The sequence below is a fragment of the Oryctolagus cuniculus genome, chromosome 11, assembly GCF_051225735.1.
Source record: "Oryctolagus cuniculus isolate XC-2025 breed Fujian yellow rabbit chromosome 11, ASM5122573v1, whole genome shotgun sequence".
Taxonomy (NCBI): domain Eukaryota; kingdom Metazoa; phylum Chordata; class Mammalia; order Lagomorpha; family Leporidae; genus Oryctolagus; species Oryctolagus cuniculus.
The window spans coordinates 50,772,922-50,785,933 of NC_142877.1; the positions used below are offsets into that span (position 1 = coordinate 50,772,922).

The following is a 13,012-nucleotide window of genomic DNA, read 5'->3' on the forward strand; positions in this document are numbered from 1 at the left end:
AATCAGGTATCGTGATGCCTCTAGCATTTTTTTGTTGTTGCTAGATGAGATTGCTTTAGTTATTTAGAGTCTCTTTTGATTCCATATGAATTACAGTATCAATTCTTCTAGACCTTAGAAGAATGCTCTGGTATTTTTATTGGTGTCCCATTGAATCAATGAATTTCTCATGGGAATACGGACATTTTGATGATACTGATTCTTTTAATTCATGAACATGGAAGATTTCTTTTCTGTTTTTTCTATTTGTTTGACAATTTGTAATTTTCATTGTATAGATCTTTGACATCCTTGGTTATATTTATTCCAAAATATTTAATTTTTAAACTATTTTGAATGAGAATTATCTTAAAAGTTCTTTCTCAGCCATCCCATTGTCTGTGAGTAGAAAGACTGTTGATTTTTATGTGTTAATTTTATATCCTGCTACTTTACCAAACTGTTTTATGAGTTCCAGAAATCTCAGTGGAGTCTTTTTATCCTGTATGTATGGAATCATATCACCTGCAAATAGGGATAGATTCACTTCCTCCTTTCCAATTTTCATCCTTTTGATTTCCTTTCCTTGCATTGTGGTTCTGGATAAAACTTTAAGGACTATATTGAATAGCAGTTTTGTTCTGGATCTTAGTGGGAATGCTCCCAACTTTTCTTTATTCAGTAAGATGTTGTCCATAGGTTTATCATAAATTATCTTGATTGTGTTAAGAAATGCTCTATCTATATTCAGTTTGCTTAAGTTTTTTATCATGAAAGGGTGGTGTATTTTATCAAATGCTTTCTCTAATAAATTGAAATAATCACATGTTTTTTGTTCCTTAGTTTGTAAAGGGATGAATTACATTTATTAATTTTTGAATGTTGAGCCATCTCTGCATAGCAATGATAAATGCCACTTGGTCCAGGTGAATGATCTTTCTGATGCATTGTTGGAGATTCAATTAGCTAGTGATTTGTTTAGGATATCTGCATCTGTGTTCATCAGAGATATTTGTCTGTTATTCTCTTTCTTTGTTGTATCTTTTTCTGGTTCAGGAACTAAGGTGATGCTATCTTCATAGAAGGATTTTGGGAGCATTCCCTCTTTTTTCTATATTTTACATGGGCTAGAAGTGGGGGGCTGGTAGAAGTTGGAGGTAAATTCCTTCATATAAGTTCTTCAAGTTTGTCTCCCAGGTTGTGGATGAAAGCAGAGAATGGAGTAAATAATAGAGTGTGAAACTGAATTGGGTTTCAGTTTTTAAAAAAAATTTATTTTTTAAGGAAGAGATAAATTTTGATTTTATCTATCAGAGATTTATGTCTTTGTTATATCACCCTCCCTTTCAGTTATTTTGAATAGCTTGTTAAAAAATGGAATTTGTTCTTTACAAGTCTGTTAGAATTTAGCAGGGAAGCCATGCAGTCCTGGGCTTTTCTTTATTGGGAGGGTTTTTATTACTAATTCAATATAATTTCTTAGTTACTTGTCTGTTTAGATTTTCTATGTCTTAATGACTCAATTTTGGTAGATTGTGTACAGGAATCTATCCGTTTCTTCTGGATTTTTCAATTTATTGGTATACAGAATTTTGTAGTAATCCCTGATGATTCTTTTTATTTCTGTGGTGTCTGTTGTTACATTTCCTTTTTCATCTCTGATTTTATTGATTTGGGTCTTCTTCTTTTTTTTATTGATTAGTTGTACCTCAATTTTATTTTTTCAAAAAACCAGCTCTTCATTCAACTGCTGTCTTATGGTTATTTTTTTGGTTTGTTTCAACTTTGTTTATCCACTAATTTTAATGATTTCTTTCCTCCTACTAATTTACAGTTTGTTTTCTTTTTTTCTAGGTCCTTGAGATGCACTGATAGCTCATTTGTTTGGAACCTTTCCAGTTTTTTCAGTACGCACCAATTACTCTAAACTTCCCTCTTAACCCTGCTTTTGTTATATCCCATAAGTTTTGGTATGATTTATTGTCATATTCATTTCCACAATTCTTTTATTTCTCTTTTGATTTCTTCTATGATTCTCTGTTCATTCAGGAGCATGTTGTTCAATCTCTATGTGTTTTCATATGATCTAGAGATTCTTGAGTTGTTGATTTCCAGCTTGATTCCATTGTGATCAGAGAAGATGAATGGTTTGATTTTGATTTTTTTTTAATTTGCTGAGATGTGCTTTATGGCCTAGCATATAGTCTATTCTAGAAAACGTTCCATGCACTGATAAAAAGAATGTGTATTCTGCAACTGTGGGTTGAAAAATTTTGTAGATAGCAGTTAGATCCACTTGGTCCAAAGTGTGAACTAGTTTTGTTCTTATTGATTTTCTGTCTAGTTGATCTAGTCATTGATGAAGTGGGTTGTTAAAGTCCCTTGTTACTATTGTATTGGAGTCTATGTCTCCCTTTGAATGCATTAACATTTCTTTTAAATAGCCAGAATCCTAAGCATTCTGTGCGTATACATTTATTTATATTCAAATCTTCCTGTTGAATTGATCTTTTAATCATTATAGAGTGCCACTTTGTCTCTCTTAATAATTTTTGTTTAAAGTCTTTATTCTTTGATATTAGAATTGCTACACCTGCCCTTTTTTGCTTTCCAGTAGCATGGAATACCATTTTTCTTTTTTCTTTTTTTTAATTTATTTTTAAGGTTTTTATTTAATGAATACAAATTTCATATGTACAGTTTTTAGAACATAGTCTTTCTTCCCCCATTCCCACCCTCCCATCCCATCTCCTACTCCCTCTTCCATTCCATTTTTTATTAAGATTTGTTTTTAAGTACAGAGGTCCAACATGGGGAGTAAGTGCACAGTGACTCCTGGTGTTGATTTAACAGTTAGCACTCTTATTTTGATGTCAGTGACCTCTTGAGGCTTTGACATGAGCTGCCAAAGCTATGGAAGCTTTTTGAGTCAACAAACTCTGTTGATATTTAGATAGGGTTATATGCAAAGTGGAAGTTCTCTCCTTCCCTAAAATGCTCTTGTAGGCATTTCAGCCAGATCCGAATGGGCTGATTCTGAGGTCAGAATGCTATTTAGGGCATTCTGCTGTGTGGCCTGCTTCTCATGTTGGACCATTCTCTCTTTTTTAATTCTATCTATTGTTATTACCAGACACTTGGTCTTATTTATGTGATCCCTTAGACATTTAATCCTATCTGTATGATCAGTTACACACTTAAGATGATCACTTTAAAATGGAATACCTTTTTTCATTCTTTCACTTTCAGTCTACTGTATCTTTATTGGCGAAATGTGTTTCTTGTAGGCAGCAAATAGATGGGTCTTGTTTTTTAATCCGTTCAGTCTGTAACTTTTAACTGGAGAGTTGAGGCCATTTACATTCAAAATGAATATTGATAAGTAATGACTTTGCTCTGCCATTTTTTCATAAATATTCCCATTATTTGCTTTGGATTTCTTTTGTATTTTGCTGGAGGATTTTCTGCTTTCATATTTTTTTTTTTTTTAGTTTATTTATTTATTTGAAAGGCAGAGTTACAGAGAGGCATAGGAAGAGGCCAGAGAGAGAGAGAGGTCTGGTTCAGAGAGAGATATGCTCATTCACTCCCCCAATGGCCACAACAGCCAGAGCTGGTCTGATCTGAAGCCAGGAGCCTTGAGCTTCTTCCAGGTCTCCCAGGTGGGTGCAGGGGCCCAAGGACTTGGACCATCTTCAGTTGCTTTCCCAGGCCCATTAGCAGTGAGCTAGATCAAAAGTGGAGCACCCAGGTATTGAACTGGCACCCATATGTGATGCCAGTGCTGCAGGTGGCAGCTTTACCTCATGTGCCATAATGCTAGCCCCTCACATTTTTTATAATGAAGGCTATCTGTAGCACCTCATTAAACAGCTTTTGTAATGCTGGATGAGTGGTGACAAATTCTTCCCATTTCTATTATGAATGGTCTTTATTTCATTCATAAATGAGAGCTTTGCAGAGTACAATATTCTGGGTTGACAGTTTTTTCCTCTTAATCCTTGGTCTATGTCTTTATGTTTTACTGTGGAAAGTTTCACTACAATGTGTCATTGTAAGGATCTTTTCTGGTCATATCTTTTTTAATTTAATTTAATTTATTTGAGAGTTATAGACAGTGAGAGAGAGAGACAGAAGGGTCTTCCTTCCATTGGTTTCCCCCCCAAAAATGGCCGCTATGGCCAGACCTGTGCTGATCCAAAGCCAGGAGGCAGGTGCTTCCTCCTGGTCTCCCGTGTGGGTGCAGGGGCTCAAGTACTTGGGCCATCCTCCACTGCCCTCCCAGGCCACAGCAGAGAGCTGGACTGGAAGAGGAGCAACCGGGACTAGAACCCGGCACCCATATAGGATGCGGCACTGCAGGCAGAGGGTTAACCAAGTGAGCAACGGCGCCAGCCCTCTAGTCCATTCTCTCCTTCCATGTCTTCAAGAACTCCTAGGACCTGTACATTGGGTCCATTGATATTATCCTGTAAATCTCCAATGTTGTTTTTAAGTTTTCTAATTTCTTCTTCTTCTCCTTCTCCTTCTCCTTCTCCTTCTCCTTCTTCTTCTTCCCCCTCCCCCTCCTCCTCCTCCTCTTCTTCTTCCTCCTCTTCCTCTTCTTCTTCCTCTTCTTCCTCTTCCTCCTCTTCTTCTTCCTCTTCTTCCTCCTCTTCTTCCTCCTCTTCTTCCTCCTCTTCTTCCTCTTCTTCTTCCTCTTCTTCTTCTTCCTTTTTTTTTTTTTTTTGGTTCAAATGGAAGATTTCCAAAGATCTGTCTTAAAACTCAGATACTCTTTCTTCTGCCTTACCAAGTCTGTTGTCAAAACGTTCCATTGCATTTTTCATTTGATCTATTTAATTCTTTATTTCTAATATTTTATTTTTGTTTCTCTTTAAAATCTCAATCTCATGGTGATAATTTTCATTCATGTAATGTATGGTTTTCTTTATTTTGTGGAATTGCTTTTGATTGCTTTTGAGTAATGCTATGATTAATTTTTTGAATTCCATTTCCAGAATTTTTTAAATCTCTTCATCTTTCATTTTTACATTGAAATATTTTGTTCCTTTGGGATGGTCATAATGTGTTTCTTATTCTTGTTTCTTGAATTTCTGTGTTTATTTTTAGGCATTTGTGGAGTTAGTTGTTGGCTTTTTCCTCTGATGACCTTTATCTTTCAGCTAGGCCTCTGTGGCTTTCAGAATATATGCACTTTCAGTGAATACCAAGTGTTGTATGCTGGATGTAGTCAGGGAGCTCTGTTCAGTGCTCCAGCATGTGGTGAGTATCCAGTACAACAAAGTTGGTTATGGTAGATCTCCTCTTCTTAACAGAAGGGAACAATTTTCACCTCAGTTGATGTGATCACCCCCTCACCTCTTCTTCCAAGCTGAACAATGCCCACGTATTAGCCCCCAAGTAGGTTCAACACTCATCAGTATTAGCATTTGAACCACACAGATGATCTATACAGCCCTCACTGTGAGCACAGTTCCCACTCCAGTGACCAGCCCCAGGCAACTAAGGAGCTCTGAGTATGTGGATCCACACCCAGTGGTTAACCCAGAGACACAGCTACACTCCACATGCTTTCATGTAACCATGGAATCCACATGGTCTCAGCACATGAGGCTCCCACATTCACTGTGTGCATAGTTTCTGCTATAACTTGCCAGCCTGTCCAGTGAACAGAGAAGCATATTTCCAGACAGCTCCACTGAAGCAGCTTGAGCCCCAGAGCCTGTTTCATATCTTACTGGGGGTGCTTCACAGTTCTACATGGGTGCCTTGCCACCTGTCAATCCTTTCAGTCTGACTCAAAGTGGGGACTACAGCTATTTCTTTCCATTAGAATCTCTGCATCGTACACGTTCATAAGAGCCACTGTCTACATACTGCATTCTCCCTGCCACTGCTGCCAGTACTACTGAGCATATGGCATCCTGCTTCATCCAGTTGCTGTGCATGCACAAAGACTTTGGCAGCTGCCACCTAAACCCCAAATGGCACCCACCCTTTCTCAGCCAGACAGCAGGTGCTGTTGTGGGGAGACAGGATGATAAACATACCCCTTTAATTTATACTGGGTTTGTAAGTAGTTGCTGGTACCAACTAGCCCCTAGTTGGTCCAGCTCTAGCCTGGACTCACAGCATGCTCTCCCTCCAGCCATATCACCACAGGTTGCTGCTGTCTGGTCTCACCTTTGTCTCCAAGCTGCCACCTTCTCTGGCTCTTGACTCCCGCAGTTGTGTGTTGTGTCCTTGTTTGCACTGCATATCCACATCTTCTGCACAGGTCTACAGTAGTCCTCTTCCTTTTGTAGTTTCCAGTGTGGCTTTCTCTAACTCTCCACTGAGATTGCATTCCTCGCCTAGTGCAATATGTTCTTCCTTAATCAACCATTTTGGAATTTCCTAAACCTCATTTTCCACCATCAAAGATTTGTATATAAAGATTTGTATTCATTTTATTTTCATTAGAGCAAATGACTTGCCCATGGTGTATCTAAACTTAGAATGAATTTGATATCTTTTCTGAAGGAAAAATAAAGGATTTCTCTTAACACTTCAAATAACTAAACTAGACAGTTCTATTTACTTATGATTCTCAGTGATTTGTTTACATCTTCCTGGTTTATACTATCATGACAGCTTTGCATTTTAAGAAAAATATATTTTTGTTCAAAAGTTTGTATTTGTACCATGTTTTTATGTTTCCTTTGGATTGTTATACTCACAAGTCTTCTAAAGCAAAAGTTGGCTGTCATTTTCTTGTTCAAAAATGACCATTGATTTTGGGGCCAACATTATTGCATAGGAATTAAAACCACTGCCTGCAATGTTGGCATCCCTTATGGGTGCTGGTTAGAGTTTCAGCTACTGTACTTCTGATCCAGTTCCTGCTAATGGTCCTAGAAAAGCAGCAGAAAATGGCCCAATTGTTTGCGCCCCTGCATTCTTTTTGGAAACCTGGAAGAAGCTCCTGGCTCCTGCCTTCAGTGTGGCCCAGCCCCAGCTGTTGCAGCCATTTGAGGAGTGAACCAGTGGATGAAAGGCCTCTCTTCTCTCTCTGTCCAAAAACCAAAATAATTTTTTGCTTGAGCGCATTTTAATAAGACCAAAGAGTGTACCTTTTAACTGTTTTCAGGTGCTTTTAATTCATCACATATGTTCCTTCCCTATACTAAACTTACAAATAAGAATCTGAATGCTTAGAAATCATTTCAAGGTATATTATGAAAAATTAAGCTGCTAATCATAATTTACCCACCAGAAAATAGCCAGAAGAAAAGTTATTCAAATTTTCCAAAAAAGTAAAAATAGAATCATTAAGTATCAACAGAAAAGCAGAAAAGTGTGTGCCAAAAATTGTCTTTGATGAAATACCAAAGAAATAATACAATATAAGACTTACATCCTTCCACATAAGTAATCTGATTAAGTGCAATCATATTATAACCAACTTAAATTTCATTTTTAACAGAATATGCACAAATGTGAGACATAAATATATGCTACTCAGAATAAATACATGTTAAATATAAATACATTAAAAGTAAAAGTCCCTCTTAACACTAAAGTGTCCTTTATTAGCATAGGGCAATGTCAGTTTCAAAACAATTTAATTCCCATTAAATGAGTTTAAATTGCCAGTTATAATGGGGAGAATCAAGCAGGAGAGCATAACATTTTTAAAAAGATTTTTATTTTATTTGAAAGGCTATGTTTCTGGTGGGAAAGGCAGCGAGAAAAAGATCTTCTATTTGCTGGTTCACTGCATAAATGGCCTTGATGGGTCAGGCTAAGCCAAGCTGAATCCAGACCCATAACTCCATCTGGGTCTCCTGCAGGGATGGCAGGGTCCATGTACTTGGGACACATTATGTTTCCTTCCCTTGTTGCAGGGAGTTGGGTGATAAACAGCAACTGGAACAGAACAAATATGGGATGGTGCCATCATCCACTCTGCCCCAACCTTGCCCCAATGTCAATGCTCCTGATAGCAAAACTTCAAAATACTTGAAGAAAATAGTGATAGAACTGCAAGGAAACACCCATTTGACAAAATCATTGTTAAAAAGATTTCAGTGTTGTCTTTAAGGCATATAACATTTATCAAAAGTGTTATATCCCAGAGTACAAAACTCTCCATATATTTATAAGCATATAAAGTAAGGAGGACCTGTGCTGTGGCACAGCGGGTTAACACCCTGGCCTGAAGTACTGGCATCCCACATGGGTGCCAGCTCGAGACCTGGCTGCTCCACTTCTGATCAAGCTCTCTGCTATGGCCTGGGAAAGCAGTACAAGATGGCCCAAATTCTTGGCCCCTGCACCCATGTGGGAGACCCAGAAGAAGCTCCTGGCTCCTGGCTTCAGATCAGCACAGCTCCAGCTGTTGCAGCTAATTGGGGAGTGAACCATTAGATGGAAGACTTCTCTTCCTCTCCTCTCTCTGTGTAGCTCTTTCAAATAAATAAATAAATATTTAAAAAGTAAGGATATCTACTCTCACTTTTAATCAGTATTGTGCTAGGCATTTCAGTCTGTCAGGAAAAGATGATTTAAACTCATTTTCCCAGGAAACTTACAAATTTCATGAACTTTTTCTTGTGAACTTTGGTCTTTATGATACTTTTAATCTTATGCCATGCAGTTGTGTTGCTGCGAATGAAATAACTTCACCTTCATTTTCCAAGAACCTTAATTCAAGGTTCTTGCTCATTATAAGTCTGGAAAATGGACATCAGGAAACACCTATGTACACATTTTGAAAAGAAAAGTGATATTTTCTTCCTATAGAGTACTCACAGTAGCAAATTTTTTTCATATTATAACTGGAATGTCTGACAAAAATAGTTATCCTTTCTCACCTTTAGAATAAAGCTATCACTGACACTTGTAAAAGTATTATTTCTCAATTTTGAGTTTGTAAGTTAACCAAAGTCTAGGTCATAAGACACAATAAGATGTGTTTGTGCTATTTTTATAAAATTAGCATTCTTCAATAAGTAATCAAAAATTATGGCTTCGGCCGACTGGATCTCCCCGCCCTTGCTGCCCACAGTCTGAGGTTTCTGCGACGCGTGCCCTGCTTTGCCAGGGCTCTCCTTTTGTAACTCACATGTGATTGCTTCTTGGCCTTTTGGCTAAGATCAAGTGTGAAACACACATGTGGCCGTGGCACTTCCAAAGGACCCATCCCGGGGGTAGTCCATGTCCCCCTCTCCCACCAGATAGCGTTCCCCTCGTTTATTTACTTTGCAAACCTTTGTACGGAACTCCAAGCACTCCTGGTTTTATGATGCAGCAGGGAAGGAGGTGCATCTCCTGGGTTTCAGAAACAGCAAGAACCCTGCCAAGGCAGGGGCAGCCCAGCCTGGCTACGAGAGCGAGTGCCCAGTGTGACAGCCCCGAGAAGGTGGCACCAGGCTCCACCTTGGACCGTTTTTAGTTTCCCCTAGAACTGTCTTTGACCTCTGCATTCCAGCTCTGTAGGGCTCGATGGCCAGCACCGCCAGGCTCCCTTCGGGTCGTCACTGCGGGAGCGATCAGCATTTTCCCAGGTCCAGCAACCCGGCACTCTGAATCCACATTCTCTCAAACACCAGGTCGAGTACCTGCAGCGAGGTGCGACCCCGTTGCCGCGCCACAGCCCCTTTCTGTTCCCCAGAAGTGCGCAGGTCGGAAGGAAAGTGCTCGCTGATTGGGGTTTGGCTCAGTAGTGCCGCGATGGTGGTGGGTGGCAACATGGGGGGCGGCCTCCTGGACATCATCCATGAGCTCTCCGGGGAGCAGCCAGTGAGGGTGGTGGAGGAGGATGAGCAGGTTCCGGATAGCGTTGACACACACGAGAGCTCTTCGATCTTATTTGCTCCATCAATGATCCAGAGCATCTGCTGACCCTTGAGTTGAACGTAGTAGAGAAAGTCCAGGTTCAGGTTAGTGACCTGTAGAGCACAGTGGCTGTGGCCTTCAACCCCACTATTCTGCACTGCAGCATGGCCACCCTTATTGGCCTGTCCATCATGGTCAAGCTTCTGCGGTCCCTTCCCCAGCTTTTCAAGATGGATGTGCACATTACTTCAGGGACCCATGCCTTTGAGCACGCAGTGAACAAGCAGCTTGCGGATAAGGAGTGGGTAGTGGTTGCGCTGGAGAACACGGACCTGCTGGAGGTGTGAATCAGTGCTTGTCAGCTTGCTCCTGAGCCTGGCTGCTGGCCTCGACTTACTGCCTCGCCAGCATCTGTCCCCAGCTCCATGCAGAGCACACAGCCATTTCTTCAGTTACTGACAATGAGAAACTAATGTTTTGCATTTTGTACTAAACCCTTAATTTATTAAAAAAAAATGGCTTCTATTTTTTGCTCTTTAAAGATTATGATGTAATTATTAAAATATCTGCAACTATCCTTTTTATAATACTGATATTTGGAATTGAATGGCTGTATATGTCTAGAGGGCCTCAAGAATGGAATTCTCACTAATTTGATTACTTTGAAGTATTAGCTGCTTTTTTTTTTAGATTTGTACTGAAAGTTTTACAAATAATTATATTCAGGCATTTTATCATCCTTTTAACTTTAATTTACATTCATTTTCTTGTGTAGACTTGAAAAATGCATACCAATTCTTCTGAATACTCTAAGGTAAACTGCACTTTTTTAAAAAAAAAATTAAAGATGAAAAAACATGTATTGTAAAGAAGGGATACCAAGAAATTTAGATAGCACCTGGAAAAGATGGTTATTAGCAAGATGCCCTTATATTGTGAGGCTGTAATGTGTGCTTTTCTTTTTTTTTAAGATTTCCTTATTTGAAAGGTGGAGTTATAGAAAGGTAGAGGCAGAGGGAGATCATTCATCTTCTGGTTCATTCCCCAAATGGCTGCAACAGCCAAAGCGGGGCAAATCAGAAGCCAAGAGCCACGAGCCAGAAGCTTCTTCCAGAATTCCCATGTGGGTGCAGGGCCCCAAGGACTTGGGCCATCTTCTACTGCTTTTCCAGATTATGGCAGAGAGCTGGATTGAAAGTAGAGTAGCCATTTTCACAGACCACAATGGAATGAAGCGGGAAATTAGCAACGCAGGAATCCCTACAGCATATGCATATGCAAACACATGGAGACTGAACATGCTCCTGAATGAACGGTGGGTCATAGAAGAAATCAAAAGAGAAATCAAAAACTTTCTGGAAGAAAGCGAAGATAACAATACAACATATCAAAACTTACGGGATACAGCAAAAGCAGTGTTAAGACGAAAGTTTAGAGCAATTGGTGCCTACATCAAGAAATTGGAAAGGCACCAAATAAATGAGCTATCAATGCATCTCAAGGATCTAGAAAAACTACAGCAAACCAAACCCAAAACTATTAGGAGAAGAGAAATAATTAAAATTAGAGAAGAAATCAATAAAATTGAATCCAAAAAACATTACAGAAACAGATGGATAGACCAATGGAACAGAATAGAAACACCAGAAATCATTACAATCATCTGCAGCCAACTTATAATTGATCAAGGAGCTAAAATCAACTCCTGGAGCAAGGACAGTCTATTCAATAAATGGTGCTGGGAAAACTGGATCTCCACGTGTAGAAGCATGAAGTAAGACCCCTACCTTACACCTTACACAAAAATCCACTCAACAACCTGACACCATCAAATTATTAGAGAACATTGGAGAAACCTTGCATGATATAGGCACAGGCAAAGACTTCTTGGAAAAGACCCCAGAGGCAGGAGCAGTCAAAGACAGAATTAACAATTGGGATTACATCAAATTGAAAAGTTTCTGTACTGCAAAAGAAACAGGAAAGTGAAGAGGCAACCAACAGAATGGGAAAAAATATTTGCAAGTTATGCAACTGATAAAGGATTAATAACCAGAATCTACAAAGGGATCAAGAAACTCCACAATATCAAAACAAAAAAACCACTTAAGAGATGGGCCAAAGACCTAAATAGACATTTTCTCAAAAGAGGAAATCCAAATGACCAACAGATACATGAAAAAATGTTCAAGACCACTGCCCATCAGGGAAATGCAAATCAAAACCACAATGAGGTTTCACCTCACGCTGGTTAGAATGCCTTATATAGAGAAATCAACTAACAACAGAGGCTGACGAGGACGTGGGGAAAAAGGCACACTAATCCACTGTTGGTGAGAATGCAAACTGGTAAAGCCACTATGGAAGACAGTTTTGAGTTTCCTCAGAAACCTGGATATAGACCTACCACATGACCCAGCCATCCCACTCCTTGGAATTTACCCAAGGGAAATTAAATTGGCAGATAAAATAGCTTTCTGCACCTCCATATTTGTTGCAGCTCAATTCACAATAGCTAAGACATGGAATCAACTTAAATGCCCATCAACATAAGTCTGGATAAAGAAATTAAGGAATATGTACTCTATAGAATACTGCGTAGTGGTAAAACGTTAAATGAAATCTGGTCATTTGCAACAAAATGGAGGAATTTAGAAAACATGTTGAGTGAAATAAGCCAGTCTCAAAGGGACAAATTTCATATGTTCTCCCTGATTTGTGACAACTAACCAAGCACCAAAAAGGAAACCTGTAGAAGTGAAACTGACATGATGAGAAAGAATGACTTGATCAGCCATTGTCCTGACTGTTGAGGAACAGCTTACCATTTTATTCTTTTCAGTATTTTCTTTTTCTACTTAATACCATTGGTTGAACTCTTTAATTAACACACAATTATTCTTAGGTGTTTAAAATTGACTGAAAATTGATCCCTGTTAAAAATAAGAGTGGGAATAAGAGAAGGAGGAGACATACAGTTCGGCACATGCCCACTCAGACTTACCCCTAATGGTAGAGCCAGAAATGTGCCATGGGACTCCAAATCCCATTATGTTGCAAGGTACCAATGCCATCTTACTAGTTAAAGTGATAAGTTTAAGTTCATAATTGATCATAAAGATAGGATTAAATGTCAAAAGGATTACATAAATAAGACCAGTGTCTGCTAGTACTATTAGAATCAAAATGGAGAGAACAATCCAACATGGGA

At 39.0% G+C, this 13,012-nt stretch overlaps 1 pseudogene; it reads left to right on the plus strand.

Moving 5' to 3' along the window:
- The first annotated feature begins 9,558 nt into the window (after nt 1-9,558).
- On the plus strand, nt 9,559-10,223 carry LOC138844346 (cytosolic iron-sulfur assembly component 2B pseudogene; annotated as a pseudogene).
- The last annotated feature ends 2,789 nt before the right edge of the window (nt 10,224-13,012 follow it).